Source organism: Lissotriton vulgaris, unplaced genomic scaffold (genome assembly GCF_964263255.1).
Source record: "Lissotriton vulgaris unplaced genomic scaffold, aLisVul1.2 SCAFFOLD_1050, whole genome shotgun sequence".
NCBI classification, from domain to species: Eukaryota; Metazoa; Chordata; class Amphibia; order Caudata; family Salamandridae; genus Lissotriton; species Lissotriton vulgaris.
In genome coordinates, this window is record NW_028242719.1 from 684425 (window position 1) to 702293 (window position 17869).

Here is a 17869-nt window from a genome sequence, read left to right on the forward strand (position 1 = left end):
TGCCATGCCTCAGATGGCCCTGCCACGCCTTGTCTCAGAAGCCTGTAATGTGCCATGCTTCAGACGACCCTGCCACGCCTTGTCTCAGAAGCCTGGATTGTGCCATGCTTCAGACGACCCTGCCATGCCTTGTCTCAGAAGCCTGGAATGTGCCATGCTTCAGACGACCCTGCCACGCCTTGTCTCAGAAGCCTGGAATGTGCCATGCCTCTGATGGCCCTGCCACGCCTTGTCTCACATGCCTGGAATGTGCCATGCCTCAGATGGCCCTGCCACGCCTTGTCTCAGAAGCCTGGAATGTGCCATGCCTCAGATGGCCCTGCCACGCCTTGTCTCAGAAGCTTGTAATGTGCCATGCTTCAGACGACCCTGCCACGCCTTGTCTCAGAAGCCTGGAATATGCCATGCTTCAGACGACCCTGCCACGCCTTGTCTCAGAAGCCTGGAATGTGCCATGATTCAGACGACCCTGCCACGCCTTGTCTCAGAAGCCTGGAATGTGCCATGCTTCAGACGACCCTGCCACGCCTTGTCTCAGAAGCCTGGAATGTGCCATGCCTCAGATGGCCCTGCCACGCCTTGTCTCAGACGCCTGGAATGTGCCATGCCTCAGACGACCCTGCCACGCCTTGTCTCAGAAGCCTGGAATGGGCCATGCTTCAGACGACCCTGCCACGCCTTGTCTCAGAAGCCTGGAATGTGCCATGCCTCTGATGGCCCTGCCACGCCTTGTCTCACATGCCTGGAATGTGCCATGCCTCAGATGGCCCTGCCACGCCTTGTCTCAGAAGCCTGGAATGTGCCATGCCTCAGATGGCCCTGCCACACCTTGTCTCAGAAGCCTGTAATGTGCCATGCTTCAGACGACCCTGCCAAGCCTTGTCTCAGAAGCCTGGAATGTGCCATGCTTCAGACGACCATGCCACGCCTTGTCTCAGAAGCTTGGAATGTGCCATGCTTCAGACGACCCTGTCACGCCTTGTCTCAGAAGCCTGGAATGTGCCATGCTTCAGAGGGCCCTGCCACGCCTTGTCTCAGAAGCCTGGAATGTGCCATGCCTCTGATGGCCCTGCCACACCTTGTCTCACATGCCTGGAATGTGCCATGCCTCAGATGGCCCTGCCACGCCTTGTCTCAGAAGCCTGTAATGTGCCATGCTTCAGACGACCCTGCCACGCCTTGTCTCAGAAGCCTGTAATGTGCCATGCCTCAGATGGCCCTGCCACGCCTTGTCTCACATGCCTCTAATGTGCCATGCCTCAGATGGCCCTGCCACACCTTGTCTCACATGCCTGCAATGTTCCATGCCTCAGATGGCCCTGCCATGCCTTGTCTCAGAAGCCTGGAATGTGCAATGCCTCAGATGGCCCTGCCACGCCTTGTCTCAGAAGCCTGGAATGTGCCATGCTTCAGACGACCCTGCCACGCCTTGTCTCAGAAGCCTGGAATGTGCCATGCTTCAGACGACCCTGCCACGCCTTGTCTCAGAAGCCCGTAATGTGCTATGCCTCAGATGGCCCTGCCACGCCTTGTCTCAGAAGCCTGTAATGTGCCATGCTTCAGACGACCCTGCCACGCCTTGTCTCAGAAGCCGGGAATGTGCCATGCTTCAGACGACCCTGCCACGCCTTGTCTCAGAAGCTTGGAATGTGCCATGCTTCAGACGACCCTGTCACGCCTTGTCTCAGAAGCCTGGAATGTGCCATGCTTCAGACGACCCTGCCACGCCTTGTCTCAGAAGCCTGGAATGTGCCATGCCTCAGATGGCCCTGCCACACCTTGTCTCAGAATCCTGGAATGTACCATGCCTCAGACGACCCTGCCACGCCTTGTCTCAGAAGCCTGGAATGTGCCATGCTTCAGACGACCCTGCCACGCCTTGTCTCAGAAGCCTGGAATGTGCCATGCCTCTGATGGCCCTGCCACACCTTGTCTCACATGCCTGGAATGTGCCATGCCTCAGATGGCCCTGCCACGCCTTGTCTCAGAAGCCTGTAATGTGCCATGCTTCAGACGACCCTGCCACGCCTTGTCTCAGAAGCCTGTAATGTGCCATGCCTCAGATGGCCCTGCCACGCCTTGTCTCACATGCCTCTAATGTGCCATGCCTCAGATGGCCCTGCCACACCTTGTCTCACATGCCTGCAATGTGCCATGCCTCAGATGGCCCTGCCACGCCTTGTCTCACATGCCTCTAATGTGCCATGCCTCAGATGGCCCTGCCACACCTTGTCTCACATGCCTGCAATGTGCCATGCCTCAGATGGCCCTGCCACGCCTTGTCTCAGAAGCCTGGAATGTGCAATGCCTCAGATGGCCCTGCCACGCCTTGTCTCAGAAGCCTGGAATATGCCATGCTTCAGACGACCCTGCCACGCCTTGTCTCAGAAGCCTGGAATGTGCCATGCTTCAGACGACCCTGCCACGCCTTGTCTCAGAAGCCTGGAATGTGCCATGCCTCAGATGGCCCTGCCACGCCTTGTCTCAGACGCCTGGAATGTGCCATGCCTCAGACGACCCTGCCACGCCTTGTCTCAGAAGCCTGGAATGGGCCATGCTTCAGACGACCCTGCCACACCTTGTCTCAGAAGCCTGGAATGTGCCATGCCTCTGATGGCCCTGCCACGCCTTGTCTCACATGCCTGGAATGTGCCATGCCTCAGATGGCCCTGCCACGCCTTGTCTCAGAAGCCTGGAATGTGCCATGCCTCAGATGGCCCTGCCACGCCTTGTCTCAGAAGCCTGTAATGGGCCATGCTTCAGGCGACCCTGCCACGCCTTGTCTCAGAAGCCTGGATTGTGCCATGCTTCAGACGACCCTGCCACGCCTTGTCTCAGAAGCCTGGAATGTGCCATGCTTCAGACGACCCTGCCGAGCCTTGTCTCAGAAGCCTGGAATGTGCCATGCCTCTGATGGCCCTGCCACGCCTTGTCTCACATGCCTGGAATGTGCCATGCCTCAGATGGCCCTGCCACGCCTTGTCTCAGAAGCCTGGAATGTGCCATGCCTCAGATGGCCCTGCCACGCCTTGTCTCAGAAGCTTGTAATGTGCCATGCTTCAGACGACCCCGCCACGCCTTGTCTCAGAAGCCTGGAATATGCCATGCTTCAGACGACCCTGCCACGCCTTGTCTCAGAAGCCTGGAATGTGCCATGATTCAGACGACCCTGCCACGCCTTGTCTCAGAAGCCTGGAATGTGCCATGCTTCAGACGACCCTGCCACGCCTTGTCTCAGAAGCCTGGAATGTGCCATGCCTCAGATGGCCCTGCCACGCCTTGTCTCAGACGCCTGGAATGTGCCATGCCTCAGACGACCCTGCCACGCCTTGTCTCAGAAGCCTGGAATGGGCCATGCTTCAGACGACCCTGCCACGCCTTGTCTCAGAAGCCTGGAATGTGCCATGCCTCTGATGGCCCTGGCACGCCTTGACTCACATGCCTGGAATGTGCCATGCCTCAGATGGCCCTGCCACGCCTTGTCTCAGAAGCCTGGAATGTGCCATGCCTCAGATGGCCCTGCCACGCCTTGTCTCAGAAGCCTGTAATGTGCCATGCTTCAGACGACCCTGCCACGCCTTGTCTCAGAAGCCTGGAATGTGCCATGCTTCAGACGACCATGCCACGCCTTGTCTCAGAAGCTTGGAATGTGCCATGCTTCAGACGACCCTGTCACGCCTTGTCTCAGAAGCCTGGAATGTGCCATGCTTCAGACGACCCTGCCACGCCTTGTCTCAGAAGCCTGGAATGTGCCATGCCTCTGATGGCCTGCCACACCTTGTCTCACATGCCTGGAATGTGCCATGCCTCAGATGGCCCTGCCACGCCTTGTCTCAGAAGCCTGTAATGTGCCATGCTTCAGACGACCCTGCCACGCCTTGTCTCAGAAGCCTGTAATGTGCCATGCCTCAGATGGCCCTGCCACGCCTTTTCTCACATGCCTCTAATGTGCCATGCCTCAGATGGCCCTGCCACACCTTGTCTCACATGCCTGCAATGTGCCATGCCTCAAATGGCCCTGCCACGCCTTGTCTCAGAAGCCTGGAATGTGCAATGCCTCAGATGGCCCTGCCACACCTTGTCTCAGAATCCTGGAATGTACCATGCCTCAGACGACCCTGCCACGCCTTGTCTCAGAAGCCTGGAATGTGCCATGCTTCAGACGACCCTGCCACGCCTTGTCTCAGAAGCCTGGAATGTGCCATGCCTCTGATGGCCCTGCCACACCTTGTCTCACATGCCTGGAATGTGCCATGCCTCAGATGGCCCTGCCACGCCTTGTCTCAGAAGCCTGTAATGTGCCATGCTTCAGACGACCCTGCCACGCCTTGTCTCAGAAGCCTGGAATGTGCCATGCTTCAGACGACCCTGCCACGCCTTGTCTCAGAAGCCTGGAATGTGCCATGCCTCTGATGGCCCTGCCATGCCTTGTCTCACATGCCTGGAATGTGCCATGCCTCAGATGGCCCTGCCACGCCTTGTCTCAGAAGCCTGGAATGTGCCATGCCTCAGATGGCCCTGCCACGCCTTGTCTTAGAAGCTTGTAATGTGCCATGCTTCAGACGACCCTGCCACGCCTTGTCTCAGAAGCCTGGAATGTGCCATGCTTCAGACGACCCTGCCACGCCTTGTCTCAGAAGCCTGGAATGTGCCATGCCTCTGATGGCCCTGCCACGCCTTGTCTCACATGCTTGGAATGTGCCATGCCTCAGATGGCCCTGCCACGCCTTGTCTCAGAAGCCTGTAATGTGCTATGCTTCAGACGACCCTGCCACGCCTTGTCTCAGAAGCCTGGAATGTGCCATGCTTCAGACGACCCTGCCACGCCTTGTCTCAGAAGCCTGTAATGTGCCATGCTTCAGACGCCCCTGCCACGCCTTGTCTCAGAAGCCTGTAATGTGCCATGCTTCAGACGCCCCTGCCACGCCTTGTCTCAGAAGCCTGGAATGTGCCATGCTTTAGACGACCCTGCCACGCCTTGTCTCAGAAGCCTGGAATGTGCCATGCTTCAGACGACCCTGCCACGCCTTGTCTCAGAAGCCTGTAATGTGCCATGCCTCAGATGGCCCTGCCACGCCTTGTCTCAGAAGCCTGTAATGTGCCATGCTTCAGACGACCCTGCCACGCCTTGTCTCAGAAGCCTGGAATGTGCCATGCTTCAGACGCCCCTGCCACGCCTTGTCTCAGAAGCCTGTAATGTGCCATGCTTCAGACGACCCTGCCACGCCTTGTCTCAGAAGCCTGTAATGTGCCATGCCTCAGATGGCCCTGCCACGCCTTGTCTCACATGCCTGGAATGTGCCATGCCTCAGATGGCCCTGCCACGCCTTGTCTCACATGCCTGGAATGTGCCATGCTTCAGACGACCCTGCCACACCTTGTCTCAGAAGCCTGGAATGTGCCATGCTTCAGACAACCCTGCCACGCCTTGTCTCAGAAGCCTGGAATTTGCCATGCTTCAGACGACCCTGCCACGCCTTGTCTCAGAAGCCTGGAATGTGCCATGCCTCTGATGGCCCTGCCACGCCTTGTCTCACATGCCTGGAATGTGCCATGCCTCAGATGGCCCTGCCACGCCTTGTCTCAGAAGCCTGGAATGTGCCATGCTTCAGACGCCCCTGCCACACCTTGTCTCAGAAGCCTGTAATGTGCCATGCTTCAGACGACCCTGCCACGCCTTGTCTCAGAAGCCTGTAATGTGCCATGCCTCAGATGGCCCTGCCACGCCTTGTCTCACATGCCTGGAATGTGCCATGCCTCAGATGGCCCTGCCACGCCTTGTCTCACATGCCTGGAATGTGCCATGCTTCAGACGACCCTGCCACGCCTTGTCTCAGAAGCCTGGAATGTGCCATGCTTCAGACAACCCTGCCACGCCTTGTCTCAGAAGCCTGGAATGTGCCATGCTTCAGACGACCCTGCCACGCCTTGTCTCAGAAGCCTGGAATGTGCCATGCCTCTGATGGCCCTGCCACGCCTTGTCTCACATGCCTGGAATGTGCCATGCCTCAGATGGCCCTGCCACGCCTTGTCTCAGAAGCCTGGAATGTGCCATGCCTCAGATGGCCCTGCCACGCCATGTCTCAGAAGCCTGTAATGTGCCATGCTTCAGACGACCCTGCCACGCCTTGTCTCAGAAGCCTGTAATGTGCCATGCCTCAGATGGCCCTGCCACTTCTTGTCTCAGAAGCCTGTAATGTGCCATGCTTCAGACGACCCTGCCACGCCTTGTCTCAGAAGCCTGTAATGTGCCATGCCTCAGATGGCCCTGCCAAGCCTTTTCTCACATGCCTGGAATGTGCCATGCCTCAGATGGCCCTTCCACGCCTTGTCTCACATGCCTGGAATGTGCCGTGCTTCAGACGACCCTGCCACGCCTTGTCTCAGAAGCCTGGAATGTGCCATGCTTCAGACGACCCTGCCACGCCTTGTCTCAGAAGCCTGGAATGTGCCATGCTTCAGACGACCCTGCCACGCCTTGTCTCAGAAGCCTGGAATGTGCCATGCTTCAGACGACCCTGCCACGCCTTGTCTCAGAAGCCTGGAATGTGCCATGCCTCTGATGGCCCTGCCACGCCTTGTCTCACATGCCTGGAATGTGCCATGCCTCAGATGGCCCTGCCACGCCTTGTCTCAGAAGCCTGAATGTGCCATGCCTCAGATGGCCCTGCCACGCCTTGTCTCAGAAGCTTGTAATGTGCCATGCTTCAGACGACCCTGCCACGCCTTGTCTCAGAAGCCTGGAATGTGCCATGCTTCAGACGACCCTGCCACGCCTTGTCTCAGAAGCCTGGAATGTGCCATGATTCAGACGACCCTGCCACGCCTTGTCTCAGAAGCCTGGAATGTGCCATGCTTCAGACGACCCTGCCACGCCTTGTCTCAGAAGCCTGGAATGTGCCATGCCTCAGATGGCCCTGCCACGCCTTGTCTCAGACGCCTGAAATGTGCCATGCCTCAGACGACCCTGCCACGCCTTGTCTCAGAAGCCTGGAATGGGCCATGCTTCAGACGACCCTGCCACGCCTTGTCTCAGAAGCCTGGAATGTGCCATGCCTCTGATGGCCCTGCCACGCCTTGTCTCACATGCCTGGAATGTGCCATGCCTCAGATGGCCCTGCCACGCCTTGTCTCAGAAGCCTGGAATGTGCCATGCCTCAGATGGCCCTGCCACGCCTTGTCTCAGAAGCCTGTAATGTGCCATGCTTCAGACGACCCTGCCACGCCTTGTCTCAGAAGCCTGGAATGTGCCATGCTTCAGACGACCCTGCCACGCCTTGTCTCAGAAGCTTGGAATGTGCCATGCTTCAGACGACCCTGTCACGCCTTGTCTCAGAAGCCTGAAATGTGCCATGCTTCAGACGACCCTGCCACGCCTTGTCTCAGAAGCCTGGAATGTGCCATGCCTCAGATGGCCCTGCCACACCTTGTCTAAGAAGCCTGGAATGTACCATGCCTCAGACGACCCTGCCACGCCTTGTCTCAGAAGCCTGGAATGTGCCATGCTTCAGACGACCCTGCCACGCCTTGTCTCAGAAGCCTGGAATGTGCCATGCCTCTGATGGCCCTGCCACACCTTGTCTCACATGCCTGGAATGTGCCATGCCTCAGATGGCCCTGCCACGCCTTGTCTCAGAAGCCTGGAATGTGCCATGCTTCAGACAACCCTGCCACGCCTTGTCTCAGAAGCCTGGAATGTGCCATGCCTCAGATGGCCCTGCCACACCTTGTCTAAGAAGCCTGGAATGTACCATGCCTCAGACGACCCTGCCACGCCTTGTCTCAGAAGCCTGGAATGTGCCATGCTTCAGACGACCCTGCCACGCCTTGTCTCAGAAGCCTGGAATGTGCCATGCCTCTGATGGCCCTGCCACACCTTGTCTCACATGCCTGGAATGTGCCATGCCTCAGATGGCCCTGCCACGCCTTGTCTCAGAAGCCTGGAATGTGCCATGCTTCAGACAACCCTGCCACGCCTTGTCTCAGAAGCCTGGAATGTGCCATGCCTCTGATGGCCCTGCCACGCCTTGTCTCACATGCCTGGAATGTGCCATGCCTCAGATGGCCCTGCCACGCCATGTCTCAGAAGCCTGTAATGTGCCATGCTTCAGACGACCCTGCCACGCCTTGTCTCAGAAGCCTGTAATGTGCCATGCCTCAGATGGCCCTGCCACGCCTTGTCTCAGCAGCCTGTAATGTGCCATGCTTCAGACGACCCTGCCACGCCTTGTCTCAGAAGCCTGTAATGTGCCATGCCTCAGATGGCCCTGCCACGCCTTTTCTCACATGCCTGGAATGTGCCATGCCTCAGATGGCCCTTGTTAGAAACGGGATCCTGGCTGGCCAAGACTCGCGTCGAGGTCAGTCAGGGATCACCATTCCTAAGGTCAGGGCAAGGGAGTTACACGCCAAGATAACCCCTACTCGCCCTCTAGGTAACGTGGCGCGAGCAGCAAGGCTAAACTTGGAGGCGATATGAGTTAAGTATTTGCGCACGCACCCCAGCAACAACACCCAAGGCCCACCACAAAGGAAACTCCACACAAGGTTATATATAAAAATAGCCTTTGTATTCCAATAAACATACATTAGATAAAACACACACTTTACATTGTGCCAGAGGCACGGGCAGAATTTACAAGGGATATGTACAAGACAGGGCCACCTTGACCACTGTCAGGAATCAGCACTTTTAGAACTTAGAATACAATACTTGTAGGCCTAGAACTTAAACATAGAGCCTAACGGACAGTACCTCCCGACCTGGTTGCAAGGATAATGCGAGTGACCTTCTTAGTAAACTTGAGCGGGCGGCCCAGCGAAGCGGCACGACTCAGGGGAGAGTGGTGCGGCTCGAGGCTTGAGCGGGCCACCGGCAAGGTACAAGCGTTTCTCTGGGGCGACCAATGTGTGCGGCTCAGAAGAGGAGGGGAAGGCAGGATGCAGGCGACCCAGCGAAGCGGCGCGGCTCAGTGTAGAGCGGCGCGGCTCGAGGCTTGGACGGGCTGCCGTGCACGAGCTGCCAAGGGGAATGAGCGAGGCACATTTTAGCGAGGCCCCAGGGGCCCAAGAGAGATCAGACAAGTCCCAGCAATTTGTCAGGGCAGGCACAATAGAGTCCACTGGTCCTGGGACTCTGGTCAGGGGGCGAGCTCAGTACCCCGCCCTTGGAATAGCACTTAGAATATAACAGAAAATCACTGTAGCTCAATACAAGTAACTACTGGTAATCAGGTAAGTACCACCTACGCAATCCTAACCACCCTAGGAACAGGTCACGCAGGGAACCATGACCTTACTAGCACCACCTGCACTAGCAAGAACAACCAACTAAATATCAACATACATTTAGGGGTATAGACCTGGGGACACATGACGCATCAACATACGTTCAGCGGTGTAAGGAACAAGGCACATGATGCATCAACAACACATTCAGAGGTGCAGAACACAGGGTGCGCAAAACATACTACACATTGTACATTTCCTAGCACCCAAAAGCAATAGGACATAGATCATAACAGCATCTAAACCTCAGTTAGCGCATAAATCACCTTTAGCGCAGAACTCACAAAGTCCAGGTTGCGCCACTTGCGCCAGAACCTAAACGTAGCAGCTGCCCACAAAGTGCTGGGCAGCTGAGGGACAGAACAGGGGGCCTAAACGCTGCAGCTGGCACTAAGTGCTGCGCAGCTGGGGAAAGGCCAGGGATGAAGGAGTGCGCCTCACTCCTAAAGTCCATAGAACACATGTCCCTAGGAAGGAAAACCTAAACGGTGCAGCTGCCCACTACTTGCTGGGCAGCTGGAAAACAAATCTGCGACAGGGGCTCTCACTAGCCCCTCAGGAAGCAAAACTGCGCAATAGGTTGGAGCCCTCTGGCTCTGAACACATTCAGGTGTCCCCTGGAGCACTCTGGCTCCTCCAATAAGGAACTCTCCCCCAACAATGGAGCCCTCTGGCTCTGGGAAGAATGGGGCCAAAACAGGTGGGGGCCACTCGGGCTCTAGGCATCACTCTGCCCCTGAAGACAGGTATGGCCACATCGTGGGAGCGGCCCGCTATCATGTGGGGCCGCTCAAAGAACAATCAGGACAGCCCGAGGCCCCTCTCCTTACCGGGCTCCGGGCGTCCATTCTCTCTGTGTCCCCTCACTGGGGGCAGCGCAGGACTTCACCTCTGGGGCTCCCCTCACTCCTGGGAGCCCCAACACGCAACATCCGGCTCCAGGAGGGAAGGGGGGCATCTTCACCCGGTCCCCCATCTCGGGACCGGGACTTGGAAAGTGGAGCCCTCAAGGCTCCGGGCTCCTCTTCTCCGGCCGGGCGCCCTGGCCAATCGCAGCGCGGCGGCGGGCGGGACTTCCTCCGGCAAACCGGAAGTCCCGCCTACAGTCAGGCGCGATGCTGCCTGACTACCTGGTTTTGCCCGCGGTTTGCGGCGGTGAATCTCGGGGCACTGAGAGGGGTAGGCACCCTCGAAATACAACGTGGATAGCGGGGTGAGCACCCACGAGGCACTGATAGCGGGGTGGCACCCGTGAATGAATGTAATGAAAATCGGGGCAAAAGTCAAAATAAAGCGCTCCGAGCGCTAAGGAACAACACAGCGCTTTCAAGCGCTATAAGGCAAATAAAGTGCTCGCCCAGCGCTAGGCACACAGAATAAAGCTCTCATGCACCAGGGGTCAAAGGAGAGCGCTCCCAAGCGCTAGGAAGGAAAATATAGCGCTCCCAGCGCTATGAAGGCACAAAAAGCCACAAAGTCCTTCAGGAGGTGGTCATCAGAAGTCCAGGGGCTGGGCAGGGCTCAGGGAGGCAAGCCATCCCTGAGCCCAAGCAGCAGCACGCCCCTGGCAAGATTCAAGCAGCAAACAAGAACCTCTTCATGGGGTCACAGCCCCTCTTTTATACACCTTTTCCCTTTTGTCTGTGGGTGCAGGGTGGGGGCAGAACCAGTCGCAGCTGGTCTGAGAGCACTGTTGATGGCTCAACCACCCCTTTCATTCATCAGGCAGGCTAGGGTCATCAGTCGCACCACAGGGGGCGGAGCCAGCATTGTGTGGGGAAAACCCAGCCTCATTCAGGACACAGGCGCAGCCCCTCCCTCACATCAGCATGCTAATCTCTCCATTCACCACCAGGGCAGACCCACACAGACTTCCTGGAGCCTGGCATCCCAGCCAGCTCCAGCCAATCACACGCCAGCACCTTCACAGCACATACACAGCCATGTCTAGAAGTGGCGCTTCCGCACAAGACACATACACACCGCACATACCATTGCGCAGCATTCACTCTCACGAGTTCGCACATACCAAACTTGACCATGCACGCCTCACGCATCAGGAACTACCAGGGACACAGACATTCCCCATGCATTCCTATGGGAGAGCAGGCCAATCTCACACACGCACTCAGGGAGAGCACGCACTTTACACTGCGCCACAGTGTCAAAGTGCGCAAAGACCAGAAATCACTAGGCAAAAAGTTCAGGGGTGAACCTGCCAGAAGGGCCAAGTCCAACACAACCCCCTTCCAGCCAAAACGCAGGGGAGAACAATCACCACCGTGATGGACTTCACTGCTTGGGGCGATAGAACACGGACGCGGGCCCGCACTGCAGGGACACCCTCCGGTTCTACGCCATGTCTATCCATAAGACAAGCACCTTCTTTAAAAAAAAAAACAGGCCCAACTAGGCTACCCCACTGGTACTCCTTAGTTGTCCACGGCTAGGACCAGGCCCTAGGCCACCCAGATACCACTGGTCCCTGCCAATCCACAGAGTGGGGGGTAGTAACCCCTGGCCTACAATAGCCATTCTCCACTCCCTTTCTCAGTGTAGTTCCCAACTACCACTGATCCTTCAACCTAGGGTCCGCACCCTCAGGCTGACCAGAGGTCACGGGCAAGAATTCCCCACCCTACCTCTACTTCTGAAGCACCCTCCAGAACACAACTCTCCCACCAGTTCGGGACCTTTACTCCCTCAGCAGCAGCGACCACGGTCAGACCAGCACAAGATCGGTGTAGTGAGGCGTTGCACTTTGCGGGTTGCCAGATGCGGCGCAGGTAGCGGCTCGCGGACCGCGTCGAGACGGGGACGGCGAGCGGCATAGGCTGCGCGGCCGAAGGCAGACGCGGCTCAGTGCGGTGCCTACAGGACACCAGGCTGGTCATGACAGATTCACAGCTCCCCTAACTGGTCTACCACCTTGGATTCGAATTCACTCCTCCTTCAGCAGCAAGGCAACCACTGCAGGTCAATCCCCCATACAGCTTACCCGGTTCCTTCTCTTCAGGCAGGAGTTCCTTCAGGACACTACATACAGTTGCCCTTACGTCCAGATCCGGACACACCGGCTACTGGCTCCCCAACCGAGGGACGTACCCCTTTGGTCAGATGCCTGGCGCACCAGGACTTCCTTGAGGGTGACACATAACTAATGTGTCGTGTACAAGTCTTCCTGACACTCAGGACAGAAGTGGCATCACCCTGGTCACTCCTTGGCGACACAACCCTTCTGGTTGGCCCCTGACCCACTGGTTACTCCACTGGGGAACCTATCCCCCTCGCACCCCTACATCTGGACTTCTGCACCCTCCCAACTGGAGCGGTACTGCCAGATAACAGAACTACTAGAGCCCTGCTTACAGGCGCTCCACGTTCTCTCCACACTGGGAGATCTCCCTAGAAGGACGCTCCATACGGACATGCTAGGCTCCCTCACCTGGTGTTCCTAAGAAAAAAACACCCAGACTACGAAGACCAAGCTTGTGCTCCTCTGAGCCACTTCCACCACACTGGGCTGGAAGACCAGAACCTTTCCTTAGGGTCACTCCCCAACAATTAACACAATGGCACAGGGGCAGGGGAAACTCCCATGAGCTTCAGGCCCACCCATGAAATCATGTTCACTGATGTTCTACATTCTTCAAACACACTGGGAGATCTTCCTCAAATGACCTATTGGTACAGCCTAGGCCCCCGACCTGACGTTCCCTTCAGAAACATTCCAGGCCCTGACACTGGGTTCGGGCACCTGGAGACATGCAGTCCCACCCACTCCTTCTCCTCTTGAGACAGGACGTGAGCCCCTACACCGAGACCTAGCTGGGCTACACTTAACCTCTTCCACCACACTGGGCTGGAAGACACCTCAGCCACTCCTTTTGGAATCACTCCATCCCCTATGCCTCTCTCCTCCCAGAACATTACCAACCCCAAACATCTGTCTCTAAATAGACCACAGAAATCAAAAGCCGGCTCCACTGTCTGCAGACGTTCTTGGGAAAAGTTTAACACACGGAACTTTAGGTATCTGAGCAAAACAAGAGTACACAAGCATTCAGCAAGCTCCCAATCCAGAGAACTCACACACAAGCCAGTGCCACACACCATTCATCCACACACACCCCTCCCCAGACTGGTAAGGCAGTTTCTACCACCCCTGATTTCTCAACCTGACCACACGTGACACAGGTACCATAACTCCAGGGCAGGGACGGGGGACACATGCACTGAACACACTTATGCTGCCACCACTGGATCCCACCCTCATGGTGAATCCAGAAAACACACTGCACTTAGGGGGATGATCTACCCTCCCGAGCTAGGGACACCTAACTCAAAGTGCACAAGAAACACATTTCCACAGAAATGACATTTTTAGCAAAAGCACCATACAATAATCCCCAAAATGTGATTTATCTAAAATGCAGAGTTTTGTAGTGTGGCCCGTTGCCACTGTGGTACATCGCAAACACAAATCCTTATCCTCACCGCTTGCCGCCAATGTTAGAAACGGGATCCTGGCTGGCCAAGACTCGCGTCGAGGTCAGTCAGGGATCACCATTCCTAAGGTCAGGGCAAGGGAGTTACACGCCAAGATAACCCCTACTCGCCCTCTAGGTAACGTGGCGCGAGCAGCAAGGCTAAACTTGGAGGCGATATGAGTTAAGTATTTGCGCACGCACCCCAGCAACAACACCCAAGGCCCACCACAAAGGAAACTCCACACAAGGTTATATATAAAAATAGCCTTTGTATTCCAATAAACATACATTAGATAAAACACACACTTTACATTGTGCCAGAGGCACGGGCAGAATTTACAAGGGATATGTACAAGACAGGGCCACCTTGACCACTGTCAGGAATCAGCACTTTTAGAACTTAGAATACAATACTTGTAGGCCTAGAACTTAAACATAGAGCCTAACGGACAGTACCTCCCGACCTGGTTGCAAGGATAATGCGAGTGACCTTCTTAGTAAACTTGAGCGGGCGGCCCAGCGAAGCGGCACGACTCAGGGGAGAGTGGTGCGGCTCGAGGCTTGAGCGGGCCACCGGCAAGGTACAAGCGTTTCTCTGGGGCGACCAATGTGTGCGGCTCAGAAGAGGAGGGGAAGGCAGGATGCAGGCGACCCAGCGAAGCGGCGCGGCTCAGTGTAGAGCGGCGCGGCTCGAGGCTTGGACGGGCTGCCGTGCACGAGCTGCCAAGGGGAATGAGCGAGGCACATTTTAGCGAGGCCCCAGGGGCCCAAGAGAGATCAGACAAGTCCCAGCAATTTGTCAGGGCAGGCACAATAGAGTCCACTGGTCCTGGGACTCTGGTCAGGGGGCGAGCTCAGTACCCCGCCCTTGGAATAGCACTTAGAATATAACAGAAAATCACTGTAGCTCAATACAAGTAACTACTGGTAATCAGGTAAGTACCACCTACGCAATCCTAACCACCCTAGGAACAGGTCACGCAGGGAACCAGGACCTTACTAGCACCACCTGCACTAGCAAGAACAACCAACTAAATATCAACATACATTTAGGGGTATAGACCTGGGGACACATGACGCATCAACATACGTTCAGCGGTGTAAGGAACAAGGCACATGATGCATCAACAACACATTCAGAGGTGCAGAACACAGGGTGCGCAAAACATACTACACATTGTACATTTCCTAGCACCCAAAAGCAATAGGACATAGATCATAACAGCATCTAAACCTCAGTTAGCGCATAAATCACCTTTAGCGCAGAACTCACAAAGTCCAGGTTGCGCCACTTGCGCCAGAACCTAAACGTAGCAGCTGCCCACAAAGTGCTGGGCAGCTGAGGGACAGAACAGGGGGCCTAAACGCTGCAGCTGGCACTAAGTGCTGCGCAGCTGGGGAAAGGCCAGGGATGAAGGAGTGCGCCTCACTCCTAAAGTCCATAGAACACATGTCCCTAGGAAGGAAAACCTAAACGGTGCAGCTGCCCACTACTTGCTGGGCAGCTGGAAAACAAATCTGCGACAGGGGCTCTCACTAGCCCCTCAGGAAGCAAAACTGCGCAATAGGTTGGAGCCCTCTGGCTCTGAACACATTCAGGTGTCCCCTGGAGCACTCTGGCTCCTCCAATAAGGAACTCTCCCCCAACAATGGAGCCCTCTGGCTCTGGGAAGAATGGGGCCAAAACAGGTGGGGGCCACTCGGGCTCTAGGCATCACTCTGCCCCTGAAGACAGGTATGGCCACATCGTGGGAGCGGCCCGCTATCATGTGGGGCCGCTCAAAGAACAATCAGGACAGCCCCGAGGCCCCTCTCCTTACCGGGCTCCGGGCGTCCATTCTCTCTGTGTCCCCTCACCGGGGGCAGCGCAGGACTTCACCTCTGGGGCTCCCCTCACTCCTGGGAGCCCCAACACGCAACATCCGGCTCCAGGAGGGAAGGGGGGCATCTTCACCCAGTCCCCCATCTCGGGACCGGGACTTGGAAAGTGGAGCCCTCAAGGCTCCGGGCTCCTCTTCTCCGGCCGGGCGCCCTGGCCAATCACAGCGCGGCGGCGGGCGGGACTTCCTCCGGCAAACCGGAAGTCCCGCCTACAGTCAGGCGCGATGCTGCCTGACTTCCTGGTTTTGCCCGCGGTTTGCGGCGGTGAATCTCGGGGCACTGAGAGGGGTAGGCACCCTCGAAATACAACGTGGATAGCGGGGTGAGCACCCACGAGGCACTGATAGCGGGGTGGCACCCGTGAATGAATGTAATGAAAATCGGGGCAAAAGTCAAAATAAAGCGCTCCGAGCGCTAAGGAACAACACAGCGCTTTCAAGCGCTATAAGGCAAATAAAGCGCTCGCCCAGCGCTAGGCACACAGAATAAAGCTCTCATGCACCAGGGGTCAAAGGAGAGCGCTCCCAAGCGCTAGAAAGGAAAATATAGCGCTCCCAGCGCTATGAAGGCACAAAAAGCCACAAAGTCCTTCAGGAGGTGGTCATCAGAAGTCCAGGGGCTGGGCAGGGCTCAGGGAGGCAAGCCATCCCTGAGCCCAAGCAGCAGCACGCCCCTGGCAAGATTCAAGCAGCAAACAAGAACCTCTTCATGGGGTCACAGCCCCTCTTTTATACACCTTTTCCCTTTTGTCTGTGGGTGCAGGGTGGGGGCAGAACCAGTCGCAGCTGGTCTGAGAGCACTGTTGATGGCTCAACCACCCCTTTCATTCATCAGGCAGGCTAGGGTCATCAGTCGCACCACAGGGGGCGGAGCCAGCATTGTGTGGGGAAAACCCAGCCTCATTCAGGACACAGGCGCAGCCCCTCCCTCACATCAGCATGCTAATCTCTCCATTCACCACCAGGGCAGACCCACACAGACTTCCTGGAGCCTGGCATCCCAGCCAGCTCCAGCCAATCACACGCTAGCACCTTCACAGCACATACACAGCCATGTCTAGAAGTGGCGCTTCCGCACAAGACACATACACACCGCACATACCATTGCGCAGCATTCACTCTCACGAGTTCGCACATACCAAACTTGACCATGCACGCCTCACGCATCAGGAACTACCAGGGACACAGACATTCCCCATGCATTCCTATGGGAGAGCAGGCCAATCTCACACACGCACTCAGGGAGAGCACGCACTTTACACTGCGCCACAGTGTCAAAGTGCGCAAAGACCAGAAATCACTAGGCAAAAAGTTCAGGGGTGAACCTGCCAGAAGGGCCAAGTCCAACAGCCCTGCCACGCCTTGTCTCACATGCCTGGAATGTGCCGTGCTTCAGACGACCCTGCCACGCCTTGTCTCAGAAGCCTGGAATGTGCCATGCTTCAGACGACACTGCCACGCCTTGTCTCAGAAGCCTGGAATGTGCCATGCTTCAGACGACCCTGCCACGCCTTGTCTCAGAAGCCTGGAATGTGCCATGCTTCAGACGACCCTGCCACGCCTTGTCTCAGAAGCCTGGAATGTGCCATGCCTCTGATGGCCCTGCCACGCCTTGTCTCACATGCCTGGAATGTGCCATGCCTCAGATGGCCCTGCCACGCCTTGTCTCAGAAGCCTGGAATGTGCCATGCCTCAGATGGCCCTGCCACGCCTTGTCTCAGAAGCTTGTAATGTGCCATGCTTCAGACGACCCTGCCACGCCTTGTCTCAGAAGCCTGGAATGTGCCATGCTTCAGACGACCCTGCCACGCCTTGTCTCAGAAGCCTGGAATGTGCCATGATTCAGACGACCCTGCCACGCCTTGTCTCAGAAGCCTGGAATGTGTCATGCTTCAGACGACCCTGCCACGCCTTATCTCAAAAGCCTGTAATGTGCCATGCTTCAGACGACCCTGCCACGCCTTGTCTCAGAAGCCTGTAATGTGCCATGCCTCAGATGGCCCTGCCACGCCTTGTCTCACATGCCAGTAATGTGCCATGCCTCAGATGGCCCTGCCACGCCTTGTCTCACATGCCTGGAATGTGCCGTGCTTCAGACGACCCTGCCACGCCTTGTCTCAGAAGCCTGGAATGTGCCATGCTTCAGAGGACCCTGCCACGCCTTGTCTCAGAAGCCTGGAATGTGCCATGCTTCAGACTACCCTGCCACGC